Raw genomic sequence first — 16104 nt, 5'->3', positions numbered from 1 at the left:
TCCACGCAATTCTAAAAACTTTCAAGTTAGTTTTTCTCCATTTGCGCTCAAGACTACGAGTTTTTTTTTCTTGAGAGAATGGGTATTACTGTTGTACCATGGCGCAGTACGTTTTTCTCTAACCTTTTTCAATTTGATGGGGGCAACAGCTTCTAATGTATTAGAGAAGATAGTGCCCATGTTGCTAGTTATTTCGTCTAGTTCATGTGTACTTATTGGTACACAGAGCAGTTGAGATAAATCAGGCAGGTTATTTGTGAATCTGTCTTTGGTGGCTGGAACAATAGTTCTGCCCGGACGATAACGCGGAGCCATATAGTTAATATTAGTAATACGCAGCATGCACGATACAAGGAAATGGTCAGTAACATCATCGCTTTGAGGTATGATATCTATATCAGTAAGATCAATTCCATGCGATATAATTAAATCTAGCGTATGATTAAAACGATGAGTGGGCCCGGTGACATTTTGCTTTACTCCAAAAGAGTTTATTAGGTCAGTAAACGCAAGTCCTAATGCATCATTTGTATTATCAACGTGAATATTAAAATCTCCGACAATTAGCGCTTTATCAACAGTAATCAATAGGTCTGAGAGGAAATCTGCAAATTCTTTTAGGAAATCTGTATACGGCCCTGGTGGTCTATACACAGTAGCCAGAGCAAGAGATACGATAGATTTCTTTTGCATATCTGACAGTGTAACATTAAGCATTAGTATTTCAAATGAGTTAAACCTGTATCCTGTCTTCTGAGTAACATTGAGAATATCACTATATATTGTTGCAACACCGCCACCACGACCAGTCTGACGGGGCTCATGCTTATAATAGTAGCTTGGTGGAGTAGACTCATTTAGACCAATATAATCATTAGGTTTTAGCCAGGTTTCAGTCAAGCAGAGTACATCAAAACGATTATCTGTGATCATTTCATTTACAATAACTGCTTTGGGTGAGAGTGATCTAATGTTTAGGAGCCCAAACTTTAAAAATGGTTTTTGTTCATTTATTTTAAATTGTTCTGGTTTAATCACGATCAGATTTTTTCTAGATCCTGCATTAAATTTATATTTTGACCTCACTATTCGGGGAACAGACACAGTCTTTATAGATTGGACAGCGCAAGTACTTCTATCATTTAAGCGGGTAGAACACAAGTCATCAGGGCAGTTATTTGAGATTTGACTTACTAGTCACATGGAGCGCAGTGTCCTGGAGATGTTGTCCGACATGAGCTCCGCCCCGACTCTGCTGGGATGCAGACCATCAGCGCGAAACAGCCTAGGACGCTCCCAGAAAAGATTCCAGTTATTAACAAAGAGCAGTTTCTGTTCTTTACACCATGACAATAACCATTCATTTAAAGCAAAAAGCCTACTGAACTTTTCGTGTCCTCGTCGATACGTGGGAAGCGGTCCTGACACGATGATCGTCGTCGCGGGCGATGTGCGGCGCACCGTCTCGATCAGGCTCCTGAAGTCCCTCTTCAGCGTCTCCGTCTGCCGCAGCTTGGTGTCGTTAGCCCCCGCGTGAAGCACGACCGCTCCGGGGCTCTTGTCACCCTTCAGGATCGCGGGTATCTGCGCAGAAACATCGAGAACACGAGCACCAAGGAAACAGTGAGTGTGCACTTTACCTTCGGCTAACGTAGCACGGACGTGCCGGACGATGGAGTCTCCTATGATCACAGCGTCGCGTTCCGTCTCGCGGAGGGGAGCGAAGCAGTTCTGGGTGGAGATCTCGAAGACCGGAGGCGGCGGGGGGGGAGAGGTCGTCGCCCGGGACCTGGCTCGTGTCTTCCGCTGCGGCTGCACCCAGGGTCCGTGGTGTCCCGGCGCCGGAGTGAAGGACATCTGGGAAGATCGCGTCCTGGGTGCACTGGGCCTGTGCAGAGAAACACACGGAGTAGAGGTGGTGGGAGAGTTAGCAGCGCGCTGTATACTTACCTCGGACTTGTGAGCGTCAGCCTGGGATGTTTCCAGCGCGGTTCTCCGCGCTCTCAGCTGGGTCTGCTTTGCCATCAGGTCCCGGATCTGCTTCTCCACGGCCTCCAGCTCGACCTGCACCGAATGCAGCTCGAACGTGTCCTCACCTGCACTCAAAGGTAGACACACATCCGCCATTAAAGCAAGTAACAGTGAGTAAAACAATGGTAATGTGTGTGAATAGAGTATTAGTGTAAGCGAGATTAGCGGCAACCACGCTGGCGATGCTAGCGGGCTATATGCTAATAGCGGACTCGGAAAGTCAAAAATAGAACTTGTGATAACAAGGCGCTCTGATTGTTTTTGGTTGTAGAATACGATAGGAGATATATTCACACGTTATAGAAAAGAGCTGTTTTTGACAGGGTAAAAAAGGTGTTTTTTGCACTACCATTGAGAAATTTTAACCAAACAACGTTACAGACTTTTCATAAAGACCCTAAAAAATCATATAAACTTGTGGAAAATGGGCATCTTATGACCCCATTAATAAATTATTGACAAGGTGGGGTTATATGCGCATTTAAGTTCTACCTCTTTCAAAAAACATTGTTATTAAAATTTTATATTAATAATTCTGCTACTTTCCCATATTAAATTTCCCATTTAAATCTAGAAAACTTTATTTGCACATGTTCATCATAAAGTTCAAGTATATGTACAGCACTTTATTTAGGCAACCTGTTTGTGTTTACATATCATGAGTTACGTATCTTGCTTATTTTATTCTTGGATCTGGCCTGTATACTGGCGTTTTGTTTCCTGGCTCTCACAGCACGGCTTTAGATCTTGACTACCATTTACTATAGTCAAGGAGTCATTTGATTCCTTCTTTAGGAGTGAGTGCCTGTTAACAGAGACCCACCTGACAGTCAGGTGTGTCATCAGCTCTTAGATGCCTCGCAAGTCTGAATAGAAGGGCTTCAACTCAAACTGGCAAGATGCCCCACAGAAAAAATTATATTGCGATGACTGTGGATGACGGTAAGTAGATTTGAATACCAGAAGAGAATCATTCTGGCATTATTTTGATTCAGTGTGTACTAGTGGACTGTCTAAACCAGTTTCAGACGCGTCAGTCTCCGTATTTATAAATTGGGTTACTAACCGCAACTGTTATTCTTTGTTCTGATATAGTATTTATATTCTGATATAGTGCAGTTGATGGTTTTTAATAGTGATACGCATGTTGTCCTGTCTAGTCAGCAGGTTTAAATAATTTATGCTAATTGTTTTAATGATTAACGCAATGTATCATATATGACATAAAGCTGACAGGATGTTAAACAGTTATTTTAGGCTTATTGTGAAAGTATTTCAAATAAAATAATTTTACAAGACCTGGTTATTAATACAGTGTGTGTGTGTGTGTGTGTGTGTGTGTGTGTGTGTGTTACAGTTGGGATGGAAATTGATGCAGAATATGATAGTGGAAGTGATGGTAAGTTTTACAGATGGTTAAATTTGAAAGTGTTAATTTATTTTATTAACAAAATTGTTATTATTATTATTTATCATTATTCTATTAATTATAGTATTGCTTGTAATACTTGAAAATATAATTTAATTATGTTAAAATGTGTTACTTATATTTAAATATTATAATATACATTATTGTTTTATTTTTCAATTATTATTATTTATGTTTTGTCAACATGTACACATTTCCCCTATCTTTTCAGTGGATTCAAAAAGAAGAGCAAAAGTGTAATGCAGTATTGTTGTCTTCAGCTATCCGTTTTTGGTTTCAGCTAGACATTTTCACTCTTTTTTTATCTTTTGCCTTCCAACTGATGATCTGGAAGTGCTTTTCATGGCCATCTGGCCACTAGAACTCTTGTCTTGACTTGAACCCATTTTATCCTCCAAAACAACAATATCTTTCAGGAATATACTGGACTTTAAGGACTGACTGCTGACTCTCGGGTCTCGGCTTTGTTCTACAGCAGTTCATCATCGGATGACAATTCAGAAGATGAGTCTATGTCTGAGGGAGACATGGCCAGACTAAAAGAGGAAGTCAAGGAGAAGAAAAAGCTGATAGTGACACTTCGGAACCAACCCTGGCACATGAAGAGGAGACTCAAGTGCTTGAAGTAAAACGAATTTCCTTTTCATTGCTTGTGCTGTGATACTATTGGCTCTTGTGTCCATCACCACTACCTCAACTGAAGTTCATTTATTCAGCATGAGTTTCATGTTTGTTTATGTGCTTCTGCTTTCTTGCATCTTCATGGCTCTTATTGGCTTCATATTCTTGCTGGCTTTGAAAAAATGTTTTAGGAAGCATGGAAGTTGTTTGAATTATGATCAGTATGACATGATGCTTTTTAAAGGCAACAAAAAGCTTCGGTAAAGAATCACCATCATCCAAAACACGCTCAATTGTACTTTGCAGACAAAATGTCTTCTTCTGTGTTCAACAAAAGAAGAAACGGGTTTTAATGACATGAGGGTGAGTAAATGATGATTTCATTTTTGGGTGAACTATCCTTTTCAGTAATATCCGATTGGCCTGCTATAGCTCTCACATATTTCTAGTTAGTGAATTAATTCATCTTGTGTCCATCCCATCTGCACTATTCCCATTCATTATGCATTGATGAGTTAATTAATTGGTTGTACTCAAGTTACAGAATATGAATGTTGTGAGTGAAACGTGATATTTTTCCTGGTGTTGTCTCTGGTGCTTACTGCACAATGCTGAATGGTCATGCTGCGTAATACAAGCAGAACCAGCCAGTAACTCAATTGACTGGTCCGTCTACACATGTATAGTAATGTGATGTGACTCAAGTACGGGGAGAAATACTCATGCCTTGTTGAAAACTGAAATGAAAACAGAACTGTTGTTTTGATAATACAAGTGGGAACACAGAGTCACTTTGAATTGAAATACAACTGAGTTTTAATTGCATGCCAATACCAATTTCTATTTATATCACGTGTTAGAGAAGCCCAGGCATTTGTGGAGAAATTTGGAGAAATTTGGCTTTGGGCAAAGGAAAAGGGAGGAGACTATATGCATTCAAAGCACTACATATTCCATATTGATGTGTTTTATTTTAAATGCAATTACTGTTACATCCCTAGGATGTATGTATTTAAAAGAGTAATTGTTGAGGTGTTTTTCCACCCTTTTGGGTGTGGTTATGTGTCCCCTGTGCGTGTGCTCTCTCTCCTCCTATCTCTCTCACTCTCTGCTTGCTGGGCAGTTCCAAATTACCCACAGGTGGTGCTCATCAGAGAGTGTGCTGCAGATGGAACACGGCTACAAAAGAGCAGAATGAACCCTTTTTGGGAAGGCTCATTTCTCTCCTGCTCCAGACTTGTGTTGGGCGTTTTCTCTTTAAGATGTCTCTTGATTGAAGGGGTAACTTAAATAGTTATCTGTTAAGTGAATACTTCTGAAAGTGAGTTGTATCCCTGTTGACTACACTCTTAAAAATAAAGGTGCTTCAAAAGGTTCTTCAAGCAATGCCTTAGAAGAACCATTTTTGGTTCCACAAAGAACCATTCAGTCAAAGGTTCTTTAAAGAACCTTTGACTGAATGGTTCTTTGTGGAACCAAAAATGGTTCTTCTAAGGCATTGCTTGAAGAACCTTTTGAAGCACCTTTATTTTTAAGAGTGTAGCTGATTGTGGTGTAACCATATAGTGCATGTAAATGTACTTTAATCTTTCTTGTTAAGGTATTAAAAGGTAATGTAACTCATTTTGGTTTATTTGGTTTGTGCTTCGGTTGGAAGCTGTAGGGAGAGGGTGCCATTTTGTTTTATATTCCTGTTTATCCCTGTTTTTGGTTAGTGAGGGAGTTGAGGAAAGCTTATGATGTTGTTTTCTTTTCCTTTACTCGCATAGGTTATTTAGTACTCCTCCTGTTAGTCAGCTGCTATTTTGGTTGTTGTTTTGGCCAGGCTCTCTCCTGAAGACATTTATTACTTCCACAATTCCACAAATAATAAAGTAAGTTTGCCAAACTAGGTGGTTGTTTTTGCATTTTTCTGGAGCAGAGGACTGGATTGATTCCTCCACGTTTTTGATTTCTTCCGTATAAGTTTGAGTTAACCTGTTACTCCTACTCCCAACCCTAGACTGGGGATGGGATCGTAACTGACAAAACATTTTTTCCTTTTTTTTTCAGAAATTAATCCAATTCAATAGAGACCTTGAAAACTTCAAGACAGCCTGCATTCCTTGGGAAAGTCAGATAAAAGTGGAAAGTCTGTTTCTCTCTGTTAATTCTTTTTTAGCAAAATCAGTATTTTCAGCGTGTTTCTCAATCTCTTCTCATCCGTTTCATTTTCATAGGTCACTTTGGGTCATCTGTGGCCTCCTACTTAATTTTCCTCCGGTGGAAGTATGGACTAAACCTTGTCCTCTTTGGTTTTATGTTTGGACTTGTTGTTGTTATTCCAGAGGTGAGATGCAATGCTAATGTCTTTTGTTAATACACCTTTTAGGCAATGTACACTACTGTTCAAAGGTTTGGGGTCAGTGAGATGTTTTTGAAAGATGTCTCTTATGCTCACTAAGGCTGCATCTGCATATTTTATATATTACTACGTAGTGAAACAATATCACAATTGGAAAAAGTCTGTTTTCTATGTTAATATTTTACAATTAATTAATTTAATCCTGTGATGGCAAAATCCAGTCTTTAGTGTCACATGATCCTTTAGAAATCATTCTAATATGCTTAAGTATGGACTAAACCTTGTCCTCTTTGGTTTTATGTTTGGACTTGTTGTTATTCCAGAGGTGAGATGCAATGCTAATGTCTTTGTTAATACACCTTTTAGGCAATGTACACTACTGTTCAAAGGTTTGGGGTCAGTGAGATGTTTTTGAAAGATGTCTCTTATGCTCACTGAGGCTGCATCTGCATATTTTATATTACTACGTAGTGAAACAATATCACAATTGGAAAAAGTCTGTTTTCTATGTTAATATTTTACAATTAATTAATTTAATCCTGTGATGGCAAAATCCAGTCTTTAGTGTCACATGATCCTTTAGAAATCATTCTAATATGCTTTTTTTTTTTTGGTGCTCAAGAATAATTTTTTTTTATTATCAGTGTTGAAAACTGCTTAATATTTTTGTGGAAACCGTGCTACAATTTTTCAGGATTCTTTGATGAAGGGTCAAATAAACATAATTTAATATGAAATACTAAATCTTTTATAACATTATGAATGCCTTTAATCACATAAAATTGAATTTTGATGTGTATTTTTTTTTTTTTTTTTAATACAATGTTGAAATAAGCTACACTAATACATTCTGTGTCTTTCTCTCTGTAGGTACTGATGGGCATGCCTTATGTCTCCATTGCCAGAAAAACAGTTCCCAGAGAGGAGCAGGACAGTGCTATGGACTTCTCTGTCCTATTTTATGGTTATTACAATAATCAACGCAGTATTGGATTCCTGCAGTTCTGGTTACCCTTGTCATATCTTTTGGTTTGTGTTGGGATATTTGGCTACAGTCTAATGGTGGTTATCAGAACGTGAGTTTAATGACTACATTTGCAGTTCTATGAAGCATTTTACTCACTGACAATGCTCTGATAATCAGCTGACAATGTGTATCCTCCATCTTTCTCTTTAAATCACCTTCCTTCTGGAATGGCAAGTAATGCCAATGAAGGAGGAGATGGAACAGAGGAAGGTGCCTTCACCTTTTGCTGGAAGCTGTTCACTAGCTGGGATTACCTTATAGGAAACCTGGAGACAGCTGACAACAAGTTCGCCTCCACTACCACAAGCTTCAAGGTTAATGACAGTAATGGTATCAAAGAATGGTGCTCTGTGCTAAGAAAAAAACCTTTATTGTTGGGTCGGTGTCGCTAGACTGATCTAAAACCTTGATCTGACTGATCTAAAACCTTGTCTTATTCCCTCAGGAATCTATAGTGGATGAGCAGGAAAACCTAACGGATGAGAACATTCACCTGTGCCGTTTTCTACGTGTCATAGCCAACGTTCTCATCCTGTGCTGCTTGGGTGGGAGTGGATACCTCATCTACTATGTGGTCCAAAGATCACAGGAATTTGCCAAAAAGGACAGGAATGAATTGTCATGGCAAGGTACCCCTTTTCTTTTGCATTGCAATTTATTTTTAATGCGATGACTTACCAAAAAAAAAAAAAAAGAATTGTGAAACTGTTTCTTCTTCGCTTGGGTTGAAATTGTGATGTCACTCTTGGGCTTGGTGTGTCCACCTCTATTTGAAGTTGTAGCTGAGCTGGAAGACTATCACCCTCGAATTGCCCTAAATTGGCAGCTGGCCAGAATTTTTGCCCTCTTTCTGGGCAACCTGTACGCTTTTCTGTTTGCACTGTTTGATGAAGTCAATGCAAAGGTATGACCATAGTTCGTCTAGTAACCATAAACATACAAAAAGGGGATATTACTCTACTTAAGAGTTTGGGGATGAGCCAAAATGGTTACTTACTAATCCTGTAACATTTTGTGAATTTCTCTGGTATTGTTTGTTCACAGCTTGATAATGAGAAAGAGATACAAAATGAAACCATCTGGGCTCTTAAAGAATACTGTGACCGCTACACCTTACACCAGGGGTGGCGAACGTCGGTCCTGGAGAGCCGCAGCCCTGCAGAGTTTTGCTTCAACCCTAATCAAACACACCTGAACAAGCTAATCAAGGTCTGAACGGTTACTAGGAAGCTACAGGCAGGTGAGTTTTAATTAGGGTTGGAGCTGAACTCTGCAGGGCTGCGGCTCTCCAGGACTGGAGTTCGCCACCCCTGCCTTGCACCATAATGTCACAAAACATTCCCCCTCCAAACATCTCCCCTGCTGTTGTCATCAGGGGTCCTTGCTGGGAGACAGAAGTTGGCATTGTAGATACCATCAGCACCAGCATTGTCATCACCAAACTATCATAATTGTCAATAACAGTCAGTACTTAACCCTGTGGAGGGACAGCAGTGTTGGGCAAGTTACTCTGACAATGTAATCAAATTACTGATTACTCCTTTTAAAGGTAATCACGTTACTGTTCTGCTTACTTTATTTCAAAAGTAATTAGTTGCGTTTTTTTTTTCTCCATGAAATGTATGAAATCCCAGCATACACGCTCCCGATAAATGTTAAAGCATCAATATTCACAGAACACTTATTTTTAACTAAAGCAAGCGGCTGCTGCGTGCATGGTTTGGCAGAATGCCAGCAAAGAGCGCTGCATTTATAATCTCTAAAAGACATCTCAGTTCATCGCAATATCTCAAATCTCTGTTATAACAGAAATATATGCATAATGAATCTTTCATAATGTCTACAATTCATGTTAGAATGAGAGGATTCGTGAGCACGCAAACTTCAGCACTGCATTGCTCAACGCTGCAAACACGTGTTAATAACACGGTGTTATAGCCTAAATAGAAACTCTGCATACGCTTGCACATGTTAATCGTTTATATTAGTTAATGTTGCTTTTGTGCAATAGGTGAATAACAATTTATTTGTTTTAGATATTTTGTTTAGATATTTCCATTTTGCGGGAGTCCCGTGAATTTTATTATCCCGCACACACACGAGTCTCTGCACTCGCCTGTCAAGTCTTGTCCCGCGCCGCACTCTGTTGCGTCGTGTCTCGCGAGAGCAGGTCTCTAATCCACTGGCACTTGACTCCACAGTGCGTGTGCTACATCTTTTACAATCTCCAGATTATAAAACACTGCATTCTGTCAGCAATGTAACGCGGCAGTAACCTATAGAGACCTCGGCTTGTAACTATACTCTAATTACTATTTTGAAAATTATAACGCGTTAAATTACTCCGTTACTAAAAAAGTAATCAAATTACAGTAACGCGATACTAAGTAATGCGTTACTGCCCAATACTTGCTGACAGTACCTTGGCTTAGAAATTAATGTATCAGATATGATACTGTAGGCTTTATTGGCTTAAAATGTACCATATCTTTTCCTCACAGGAGTTTGTAAAGCTCACCGTATCTGATATCCAGGTGACATATCTGACCATTTTGATAGGGGACTTCTTATGAGCCGTGATTGTGAGATTCCTCAACTATTGCTGGTGTTGGGATCTGGAGGCTGGCTTTGTAAGTTCATCCTTACACCCTGCTGTTATTCACATTACAACATTGTGTAAACAAGCCTCAGTCCATAAAACAGGATGACGTCTGTCAGATGCACTTTTGTAGTTTTTAAGCTTGGCATTTTAGCGATACAGGGTAGATGGTAGCAATCTGACTGTCTGCGATTTTATGTTAAGTATAATCTCATGCTCCGAAATGATTGCTCTATATGGCTTTGCCCTGTCGCCCTCATTTTCCTGCACTCGATATAGGTAACGTACTACTCACTCATCCAAGGTCAACTGAACGCCATGAGAAGGTGGCAGGATAGGTGATAGGGCTGCATGACAACCAAAGTCACAGAGACACACTACACCATTCAGGGCACTCAATTACAGAGCAAGAGAGACCGCAAAAGGTATCTTTTATTGTGACATGAATTCCTGTGTTGTCGTCTACACAGATATTTATGCATATCTGTGTGTGTGATTGTGTTTCTGCAGCCGTCTTATGGAGAATTTGACATCAGTGGTAATGTACTTGGGCTCATCTTCAACCAGGGAATGATCTGGTAAGTGGATCATGAGTGAAATCTCTGTGATGGACAATGATGATTTCACATATGTCTGGTTTTTTTTAGGATGGGTGCTTTCTACGCCCCTGGGCTGGTGGGCGTGAATGCGTTGCGTCTGCTGAGCTCCATGTATTACCAGTGCTGGGCTGTGATGTCCTGTAATGTTCCCCATGAGAAAGTGTTCAAAACCTCACATTCTAATAACTTCTACATGGGACTGCTCCTCCTTGTCCTCTTTCTCAGTCTCATGCCTGTGATCTACTCCATTATGACCCTGCCACCATTGTTTGACTGTGGACCCTTCAGGTAGCTATTGAACCTTGACAAGATTTATGTTGCTAATCCTTGAAAAAACACAGTGGTCAAAAAGGTAAAAAAGGGTGGGGGATCCAGAATGCCTGAACTGTAACAAATTAAGTTGAGAGGAATAGATTTGTTATCCTCATTCAGTTATTAAATATTGAAGCCCATGAAAAACTTTTGGTAGATCAAAATTACGGTATTATGATTTACATGAAAAAATCAAAATTGAGACCGTCATTTGACATAAAAATGCAAAAATATGCCATAAGCTAAAAAAATCTTGACATACTATGTAATTGACATGTTATTTCATAATTAGTATATCCTAATTTTGACTTAATTTCATAATTATGACCTTTTATCTTATAATTACTTTAATCTCAATTATGATTTACCAAAGCATGATTTTTTTTTCTTATGTGGCAGAAATGGACTTCCATAATTAAAGGCAAAATAATACACGAAATGTTATAAAATACTTATTAAAACAAAAAAAAGCCAAAAGGGATTAAATGAACAGAAAATCCATATCATTTGCAGGTTAATTTAATGTTGCAAAAACATTTCAGTACATTTCAAATTTCTTCAGTATACTGTAACAAGGTTTTTTTTTTTTGGCCCAACAAAAAAAAAAAAATCTATGCACTCAGAAATGTTATTTGATTTTTTTCCCACTGAATCATACTGTAAATGTCCTGAGCAATATGGAATCCACTTCTCTCCACAGCGGTAAAGATAAGATGTATGATGTGATCATGGATGATGTGTAATCACATGATCCAGTGACTCGTCCGCCAGGTCCCAGGCCACCCGGGCCTCTGCCAGGTAATGCCCGCGGACCTCCACCAGGTCAAGGGATGGGAAGAGGAAGAGGTGTTCCACCACCACGAAGATGGTTTCAATCAGAGAATTTATTTTTGTACTAGATACTAAATTTGGAACCAAATCAGATTTGAATACTGTTACACAGTGAGGAGGTTCTGTTAATATTTGAGTCAAATGTAAAAATGTTTTGTGTAAAATGTATGTTATTTAAATATGTGCAATAAATGGTTTATGGTTGTACATGTCTGTGGTGGTTTATTCATCAAATTAATTCAATTATTATTGCAAACCGATCAAGATTCTAGGATGAAATAAAAACAAGTTTTAACCTTTCCCTTGTTATGATCCCCCTTTTTGTGCCTGGACACTTTGATAGTTGTCAAAAAAACTTCAAATAAATTTAAACTAAAATATTACTAGGAAAAAAGAATTCAAATGAGCATTTATTATTCTACATACCATAATAAGTGTCTGCTAGAGTCATGTTTTAAAATGTATTGTAATATAATGAAGTCTATCTAGATAGATACAGGTGCATCTTAATAAATTAGAATGTCATGGAAAAGTTCATTTCAGTAATTCAACTCAAATTGTGAAACTCGTGTATTAAATAAATTCAATGCGCACAGACTGAAGTAGCTTAAGTCTTTGGTTCTTTTAATTGTGGTGATTTTGGCTCACATTTAACAAAAACCCACCAATTCACGATCTCAACAAATTGGAATACTTAAGACCAATTAAAAAAAAACATTTTTAGTGAATGTTGGCCTTCTGGAAAGTATGTTCATTTACTGTACATGTACTCAATACTTGGTAGGAACTTTTCCACGACATTCTAATTTATTGAGATGCACCTGTAGATAGATACAGTAGATAGATAGAATATATATTTATCAGTGCAGTCAATTCGATTATATGTAAATATATATAGTATATATAAATATACACCCATACTTGTACAGTGGGGAAAAAAAGTATTTAGTCAGCCACCAATTGTGCAAGTTCTCCCACTTAAAAAGATGAGAGAGGCCTGTAATTTTCATCATAGGTATACCTCAACTATGAGAGACAAAATGAGAAAAATTTATTTTGGATGCGATTAATCGCGATTAATCGATTTGACAGCACTATATATATATATATATATATATTAATTATTATTATTATATTAATATTTAAATATATTAACTGTTATTTTTTGTTATAGATTTACTATAGATAAACTATAACCATAAATACTGCATATTTTTGTATAATATAATATAATTAATAATATATGTACACTACAGTTAAAATGTTTGGGGTTGGTCTTATTTTTTTTAAAGAAATTATTTTCATTATTCTTTTATGAATAGAAAGTATAAAAAAACACATATATTTAAAATATTTTTGTAACATTATAAAAGTACTTTACTGTTGAATAAAAGTATTAATTTCTTTAAAAAACAACAACAATGTCATATTGACACTGATCTTTTGAACAATATGCTATGTTAGTATTATATACACTGTGGGAAGTAACCCAGTAACTATTAGTACATTGCCAGAAAAAAAGATGGATGTAGATGTGATTTAAAGGTGAGTATAGGTTTGCAGTTTATTTTTAATAAACAGTTTATTTTTCACATTTAAAATTTTTTGTAAGTCTCATTCTCAGTGTTTGTGTACAGAACTGCACCCGGGACAGCACTGATGCCCTAATAGCAATGTGTGAGGACAGGCAAGAGGACGAGGGAACAGCCATGCTCAGCAACTCACAGATCATCCACAGTGTCATTGACATCTTCGGAGTACTTTTAGAAATAGAACAGAAAAAATTTCTCTCTAGATATCCTGAATTATGAGCATGTGTGAAGGGATCTAGAAACATCAAGGCAAATTGTTACATTAGGTAATAATTCATAAACTGTGTTGACATGTTTCATAACACTTTGAGACACTCCCAGACATAATCACATGCCTTCCCAGGGCTGCAGTCCTCCTCCATGAGATGTTATTGCGCTAATAGCTTTGCTTGTTAAAAACACGCATTTACATCCTAAACCAGATGTTTTTACTGGCTCCGTGTTGTTGTCACAAGGGAGGCACTTCGGACTATCTACCAGAATCAGACCTTGAGTTCCTCTGAGAATTTGCTTCAAATGTATGCTTTTCATCTGCTCTTGGCTCATTCTATTCATTCCTGTTTCAGTTTATGCATCTTGGTAGTTCTAGTTCATTAAAGAGTGTTTAACAAACCCCCATGAGGAGCTCGAATTTCACATTTTCACTCTTTTAGCCTGAGAACGTTGTGATTTTTCACCACACACCACATCTTCTGCCGATTTGGTTGCCTACTTGCTAATTGTGACGTGTGTCTTGAGGCTGTTTACAGATTTTGATCATAACCAATGCATTTTTTCCTCATAGGTTTTGACACTATCATCACCGGTTTGCAGTGGAGCCTTTTATACCTGATCAAGTTTCCAGACATCCAGGCTAAAATTCTCCAGGAGATAGGTGAAGACTCAAAAGGGCCAATCAAAACAACATTGTGTTTACTGGAAAAAAACAAAAACAAAACATTTTCCCATCATGCGCGTCCCTTTCTTTAGCTGTGCTGCGGTATCCTGTGGAAATTGGATCTGCATTAGCTGTGATTTGTGGTTTGTTGTGAGACAGACACAGGAAACCAAAAATACTACACAATTCGATCCACAGATTTGGACACAGAGCTTAAAAGATGTAAAACCGATGGTGAAAGAACTAAACGGTTTCTTCGTGTGGCCTCTCTTTATTTTGGTCTTTTGGAAAATCAGGAACTTGCCATAAACAGGAAATTATTTTGTTTAAATGAAATACAGAGTTATTCAGAAGTGACTGCAACCGGAGACTTCTGAAAGAAATTTAAGACGAACTGCATACTACAGTATTTATGCTTTCTTTTCAAATCAAGTATATTAGATTAGATTTGCAGTTTGCAAGCTAAAGTTTACAAGCGTTTTGTCCAAAAATGAAGTCTCTTTTGCAGTGGGTGGGTGGTATCTTGCAAATAAATTAATCCACTCAAAGTGAGCTCATATTTCTATACACAGTGCCCTTCATTACCTCAGAATTTAGTGCATTTGGTTCTCACATTATTGGTCACAGTAATATGTTGACGCCAGACTGCTGCTGGAATTGATCTAGAAACCAGTGAGGTCTGTCACGGGAGCATCCTGCATTTTGTTGAAGTTTTCTTTCTTTTAAAGAAATCTTCCAGTGCTAAAACAATTTATGAGATCCAAATAATACTGGTAAATCCAGTTTAAATTTCATATAGTATTTCTTCATCTTCTGTTCTGGTCATTTATTATTTGTTGTATGTGCTTTCCTAGATAACCAGGTTGGTATGAACAGGCTACCACAGTTTAAAGACAAGTCAAACATGCCGTACACAGAAGCTTTCATTTATGAAGTGTTTCATCATGCATCCTATGTGCCTTTCGCCATACCTCACTGGTGAGTCCATGTTTCTCTCTTTATATTAATGGTGTGACTATAACCATAGGACTGCGTTGACAAAGAGATACCCACATTCCTCTTTTTCCTCCATCATGTTATCTAGCTGATAACATTACACTGAATGGATACTTCATCCCCAAAGACACATGTTCATCAACCAATATCAAGTCAATCATGACATGTAAGTATCCCGTCACATTCTTTTTTATATTTGTAAAACTCCTTATTATATATGCATTTTATATTAATATAATATTAATATAACATTCATAATATAACAGTACATGTAATTTAGTATGTCATTATTTTTTATTAAAATTATATATATACATTACTGTCTATAAAATATGTTTTTATTTAATAATATAGATAGATCCTATCTATATTATAGCTATATATACCTGATTTTTGTCTTTATTTGCTAAAAAGGGACATTTGGGGTGATGCTGAGGCTTTCCGATCTGAACGTTTCCTTACACTGTCTGGCCATCTAAATAAAAACCTCACTGAGAAGGTAATGATATTTGGCATTGGAGTACGCCGTTGCCTCGGTGACAGCTTTGCCCGTCTGGAGATGTTTGTGTTCCTAACCACCCTGCTGCACCGGCTGCACATAGAGAATGTTCCAGAGCAGGAGCTTGACCTGAGCTCTATGTTTGGCCTCACCATGAAGCCCAGGCCCTTTCGAATAAAAATCTCAACTCGTAACTAAGCTATTATATTTCAGATGTTATATGTACAACAAATGGACCTACAATGCACCTCAGAATGATTGCTAAAGTCGCAGCACAAAGCTAATGTTGGGCATCACTGAACTGCTAAGCTAATTAGCCACTACAGTCTTCATTTCACATGTCTTTT

The 16104-nt window shown here is 37.8% G+C and overlaps 2 pseudogenes; both read left to right on the top strand.

The window, feature by feature from the left end:
* Window positions 1-2957: 2957 nt before the first annotated feature.
* Window positions 2958-11973, top strand: LOC107592376 (transmembrane channel-like protein 2; annotated as a pseudogene).
* Window positions 11764-15955, top strand: LOC107592374 (cytochrome P450 1A1-like; annotated as a pseudogene).
* Window positions 15956-16104: the final 149 nt, after the last annotated feature.

The sequence above is a fragment of the Sinocyclocheilus grahami genome, unplaced genomic scaffold (genome assembly GCF_001515645.1).
Source record: "Sinocyclocheilus grahami isolate Dianchi unplaced genomic scaffold, SAMN03320097.WGS_v1.1 scaffold152.1, whole genome shotgun sequence".
In the NCBI taxonomy this organism is placed as follows: Eukaryota; Metazoa; Chordata; class Actinopteri; order Cypriniformes; family Cyprinidae; genus Sinocyclocheilus; species Sinocyclocheilus grahami.
This window is presented reverse-complemented; position numbering and strand designations above follow the sequence as displayed.